At 47.8% G+C, this 5269-nt stretch overlaps 1 long non-coding RNA gene and 3 other non-coding genes across 4 annotated transcripts; all 4 read left to right on the forward strand.

Annotated features, from left to right (window-relative positions):
- The first annotated feature begins 1885 nt into the window (after positions 1 to 1885).
- Positions 1886 to 5098, forward strand: LOC103098327 (uncharacterized). The gene is made up of 4 exons (XR_466449.3): positions 1886 to 2194; positions 3694 to 3754; positions 4454 to 4529; positions 4861 to 5098. It is a non-coding gene; the product is annotated as an uncharacterized LOC103098327 (long non-coding RNA).
- LOC130454183 (small nucleolar RNA SNORA16B/SNORA16A family) lies at positions 3179 to 3315 on the forward strand. The gene has a single exon (XR_008911856.1). It is a non-coding gene; the product is annotated as a small nucleolar RNA SNORA16B/SNORA16A family (small nucleolar RNA).
- On the forward strand, positions 4093 to 4222 carry LOC130454193 (small nucleolar RNA SNORA44). The gene has a single exon (XR_008911866.1). It is a non-coding gene; the product is annotated as a small nucleolar RNA SNORA44 (small nucleolar RNA).
- On the forward strand, positions 4713 to 4787 carry LOC130454210 (small nucleolar RNA SNORD99). The gene has a single exon (XR_008911883.1). It is a non-coding gene; the product is annotated as a small nucleolar RNA SNORD99 (small nucleolar RNA).
- Positions 5099 to 5269: the final 171 nt, after the last annotated feature.

Here is a 5269-nt window from a genome sequence, read left to right on the forward strand (position 1 = left end):
GAGATAAAGAGAAAGGGAGATAGAGGGAGAGAGAAAGGGAGAGAGAAAGAGAGAGGGAGAGAGAGAGGGAGAGAAAGAGAGAGGGAGAGGGAGAATTGGTTGTTGCTTCCCTTCTAATCTTGGTTGTATTGCTCTTTGTTCAAAACCTTTTTAATTTAATGTAATCAAAATTATTCATTTTACATCTTATATTCTATCTCTTGTTTGATCATAAATTCTTTTCTTCTCCATAGATCTGACAGGTAAAGTATTCTACATTCCCTTAATTTACTTATAATATCACCCTTTATGTCTACATCATATACCTATTCTGACCTTATATTGGTATAGAGTATGAGATAGTGATCTAAACCCATTTTTTCTCATACTGTTTTTCAGCTTTATCATCACTTTTTGTCAGATAGTGAGTTCTCATCCCCAAAGCTGGGGTCTTTGGGTTTATCAATCACTAGATTGCTGAAGTAATTTACAGCCCCCCCCCCCCAGTGTATACCATTGATCCACCATTCTATTTCTTTTTTTAAATTTTATTTAATTGATTAATTAAGAAAAATTTTCCATGGTTACATGATTCCTGTTCTTTCCCTCCCCTTGTCCCCATTGCAGATGATAGTTGCTGATGTCTTAAAGAACCGCTACTTATTATTTGAAGGAAAGACCCTTTTATCCCTAATCTTTCTAGTATTTTTCATAGAAATGGGTATTGTATTTTGTGGAAGGCTTTTTAGCCGGTTATATTCTACTAGGGGAATACTGCCCATATTTGGGAGTGGTGCCAGGGATCTGTTTCATCAGTGGAATTGCCGGGGTGGTGATTGGAGCCACCTAGATCCTTCCCTGGAGCAGCAGTGTTGATTTGGTTATTGTCCACAGAACAGGAGGGGAAAATCGGGATTGGGGGTGGGGAAGAGTAAGGGCATCTTGAAGAGGAGGGAGCTGAAAAAGGCAGGAACACGGTAGGGATCTGGATTAAGTCAAAGTCAACAAGCATTTATTAAGCTCTTATTAAAACTCTGGGGATACAAAGAAAGGGAAAACTAGTCCCTGCCCTCAAGAAGTTTACAGTCCAATGGGGAGACAACATGAAAGTAGCATAAAAGATCGTATAGGATTAATTCGAGATAATCTCAAAGGGAAGACTAATCACTGAGGGCTGGGGAAGGGAAGAACCTCAGGAAAGGCTTCTTACTGGAGCAGTCAGGAGGCAGAGAAAAGGGAGCACATTCTAGGCATGGGGGACAGTCAGGGTAAAGGAAGAGAAATGTTTCTGCTCAGGAATAGCAAAGAATCTTGTTAGGAGGAATGAACCAGAAGCCCAGGGCTGTTGCGTGGAGTTTGGAATGGGAAATGACGTTTTTCAGGTTCTGGAGGGAAGGATCTAGATGACAAGGTAAGGCAGGAGCAGGGATATGGTGGGAAATGGTCTGGTCAGAACGTTCCCTGCAGATGGGAGGGGAACAGGACGCACACCGTAAGAATGAATACTGCTGGAGGGATGCTTTATTAGAGGTTGGGCATTTACGTAGCGATTTAAGGTTTTTAAAAACTCTTTACAGAGATAATTTCAACATTATCCCCACTTTACAGATGAGGAAACTGATGTTCAGACATTTGAAGTGACTCGCCCTGGGTCACACAGCCAAAGGAGCTGGAATTCAAACGCGGGTCATATCAAGCCCAATAAGACAAAAACGTAAAGGATCTCGTGGACTCTGAAACCGACAAATGGCCAGGTGCAAAACTTGCCAAGTCAACTAGCGACAGGAACCCTTGCGATGACGCCACTCGTCCGCGCCCTGAAAAAGAACTACAATTCCCAGAAGCTCCGAGATATCGCGCTCCCTGACCAAAGCCAATCACTAAATGGCATGGGGTGACGTAAGGAGGCGGGCTCTATTGCTATATAAAGGATTTCCCGAGGTCGGCCCGTCCTTTTCCCACGCGCTTCGGTTCCTTCTTTTTTTCCCCTCTGTGTTTCGGCTCCTCCATTCTGCTAGAGAAACCTTCAGGCGTGATGGTTCCACGAGGGCTCCCGCAGGTTCCGAATGAAGAATGCTTGACCCGGGGAGCGGCCTGCCTGGTTTCGGAGAGCCGAAGCCCATCATACTTATGCAGGGTCAACGCAGGCTGGCCATGCGCAATGAGGAAACGCACATGCACGTGACCTGGTGGGGATACTTTCGACTTACGAGGGGTGAGTGAACTAACCTCTGCTCGAGCCACCATTCCCAGTGCCCGAGTTGGAGCCCTGCACATGGGCGGCAGGGTACGGGCGTGCATCGAGGTAGAGTGGGAAAAGCCCTGGATGAGAGTCGAGATCACATTTAAATCCTGCCCCACTGCTTGCCCGCGTGCCACCTCGGGCAAGGGACTAAGCCCCCGGGGACCTTAGTTTCCATATCTGTAAAATGAAACAGTTGGAATGGATAGTTTCACCCATTCTAACAGTCATCTGAAGAAAGAGTAGGGAGGGTTGTTTATTTTAAGGGATTCATGTAGCTTAGAACAGGTCGCTTAACTTGCGGTTCCGCCCTCCCAAGTGCCTTTATTTCATTCAGTAAGCATTTATAAAGCGCCTACTGTGTGCCAGCCTCTGCTAATTCATACAATGAATAAGGTGGGAGCAAGAAAGGGGGTCTCGGTTTGGGGCCTGGATGAATCCCCTTAGCACAACTCTTTTCGGGGCCTCTTTCCCCTGTTTAGTAGTCCTTCTAGCGAAGGAGTCATCTGCCCCCAGGCCACTCCCTTTCAGGCTCCTGTGTTTGGGCCTGGAAGCTTCCTTCTAATCCTAGCGGAGTGGGGGGGAAGGGCTCCCCCAAGCGAGATGAGGCCTAGATAGACTTAGCTCGGCATTCCCACAGCCATGTGGTTCCTCCTTGAAAATGAGGGTTAATATTGATTGCTCAGGACTCGGCATTTTAACATCTTGATTGGAGAAGGGAGCAGACTGAGGGGGCTGCCTTTGAGCCCGGGCCCTTTGCTTGGGACTGATAGTGGTGGATGGAAAGCCAGGCAGTTCCCCAGTGACTTGGTACCCATTGTCAGGCCCTTGAAGGTCTCCAGGAATAATGGGGCCTTGAGGGAGGAGGCCAGCTGGGGGAGCTGTTGATTACTAGAGGAGTCAGCCTCGGCCTTGCCATGCGGCCTGTGTGAAGTCAGCCCTCCCCTCTTAGCTCTCCCAGGCCCTTATCGAAGCTGCACCAGCTCTTCTATAGCTGTTGCAGTCAAAAAGGAGCCCAGAGTGACAGTTTTCTCGACGGTCGCTGTTCTATTTAATTCTGTAATAGAACCGCAACATTGTGGGAAAAGACAAGCTGCCAATTAGGGGAACTTCTTCTCTATTAGCCTGAGGGTTGGGGCAGAGGAGTAATGACTGAGGCATTACCCATCCTGACCAAACAGCAGCTTCAGCCCAGGTAAACTGAGGCAAAGTTTGGAGTTGGAGGGTATGAAGCATTTTGTGCATATTATCTCTTGAAGGTCCTAGCAATGAACTATGAGGTACCTACTATAGGCACATTAGCCCATTTTCCAGATGGAAACTGAGGCTCCCAGAATGAGGTCAAATGACCTCCTTGGAAACACCGCCTTGTTGTCAGCCCATCCCTTTTGCTCCAGCCTCATAGTATAGGGACTGGCAGTGTTGGACTTGTTTTCACACTTGGAAATTTATGTTTTCTCTTCCCCCACCAGGAATACTTAGTGGCTGAAATGAGCTGAAGAGGTGATGAAGTGAGTGACCTGTGTGTAGTAGGTGAGTAGCTTGGGTGCAAGCCTAGTGCCCTGAGCAGTTCTAAGAGCCAGCTAGTTCCACACCCACCATCTAATTTCCTATTTGTGAGTGGGGTTTCCAGTACTTCATCACCCACAAGCATTTGGAGGGGAGGCACTGGATACCTGGAGGATATCCCTAATAAGCTCCTTGCCTCCACCTCCCCTCTCTGTTGGGGAAATTCTTTGGTCCATTTACAGTCCCCCGCTTGTTTGCTTTGGTGGGAGGGCCCACTCACAGCCTAGCAAATGTGCCAGACACTACTGCAGTTCAGATTAGAGATGCTGCCCCCCCCCCCCCACTCCAGAGAGTGAAAGGACCAGCATGGCTTCAAGGGCTGTGGCTTGAAGTAGCTACAGGGTCTCCAACTACATGCGAGAACATGCTGGAAAGACTTTGACAGCTCTGGTCACCTCGTATCTGAAGCTGCCACTCAACTTTCCTATATTCATAAACAGCTCCACTTAAGGGGGTGGCCATTTTGTGTAGGGGAACAACTCGGTCAGATGGCCATTCTGCCTCCTAGAGGATGGAGGCATTTGCTTCCTGGGCCAGTTCACTGCTCATTGCAGTGGCTTTGGCTCTGCCCAGCCACACATTTGCTGTCTGGTCTTAACCAGAACTGGTGCCCATTCAGATTTGGGTTTTGATAGACTGTTAACTCATTTCTTTTTGCCTTAGTGCCAGGAGGCTGTCTCTAGCAGTGCCGTCAGCCAAGGAGATCTGCCCTTTGGATGGATCTGCTGGGTTTGATCAGGTGAGTCCCAGGTCATGGGAGAGCCAGCTGTGCCCCATTGTGGTCCTAATATGATCCCATAGTTTGGGCCTCAAACTTGGTTCCATGTTGTGCCTAACCCCAGGGCACTGCTGAACTTGGGGAAAGGGGAAGGACAGCTTGGGTTCTGCCCAAGTTAGGGTGGGTGATTGGATTTGCAAACTGACTGGTCAGTGATGAATCTCTTATCTGGTGGACATGCTTTGGATGACACTTGCGGATATGGGGCTGAGACCAGTCACAAGCAGTTAAGTACGAGCCCAGGCCTTGCTTAAGACCTTGCTGATTTTGTGCTTTTTTTCCCCCTCCACAGAATCTACCTTGCTTGGACCTTTACAGGAGCTGATCCACAAGGACCTTCTGTATTGTACAATAAGGTTCCAAGGCAGAAAGCCTACTCAGTGGGGCTGAGTGACTTAACCTCCCCCTCAATACAATGCACTCCCCACTTTTTGATAAAAATTTGAGGCTGGGCTTGCCTGCCCTACTTGACTTGTGTAAATTCATACTGTTTGTTCCTGGAAGGTTCAATAAACTACAAGTTAAATATCTCTTAAGTGTTTTTTCCTTCTTAAAACTGGTTTCAGTGAAGCCAACTTTCAGTCTGCTGTCATCACAACTTTGCCAGCCCCTCCCAAATGGGGGGTGTGCTCCTTGAACAAGGAACACTGTCAGGTATTCCAAAATGCGGGCCTTGAGTTCCAACTCTCACATGGAGGATA

Source organism: Monodelphis domestica, chromosome 4 (assembly GCF_027887165.1).
Source record: "Monodelphis domestica isolate mMonDom1 chromosome 4, mMonDom1.pri, whole genome shotgun sequence".
NCBI classification, from domain to species: Eukaryota; Metazoa; Chordata; class Mammalia; order Didelphimorphia; family Didelphidae; genus Monodelphis; species Monodelphis domestica.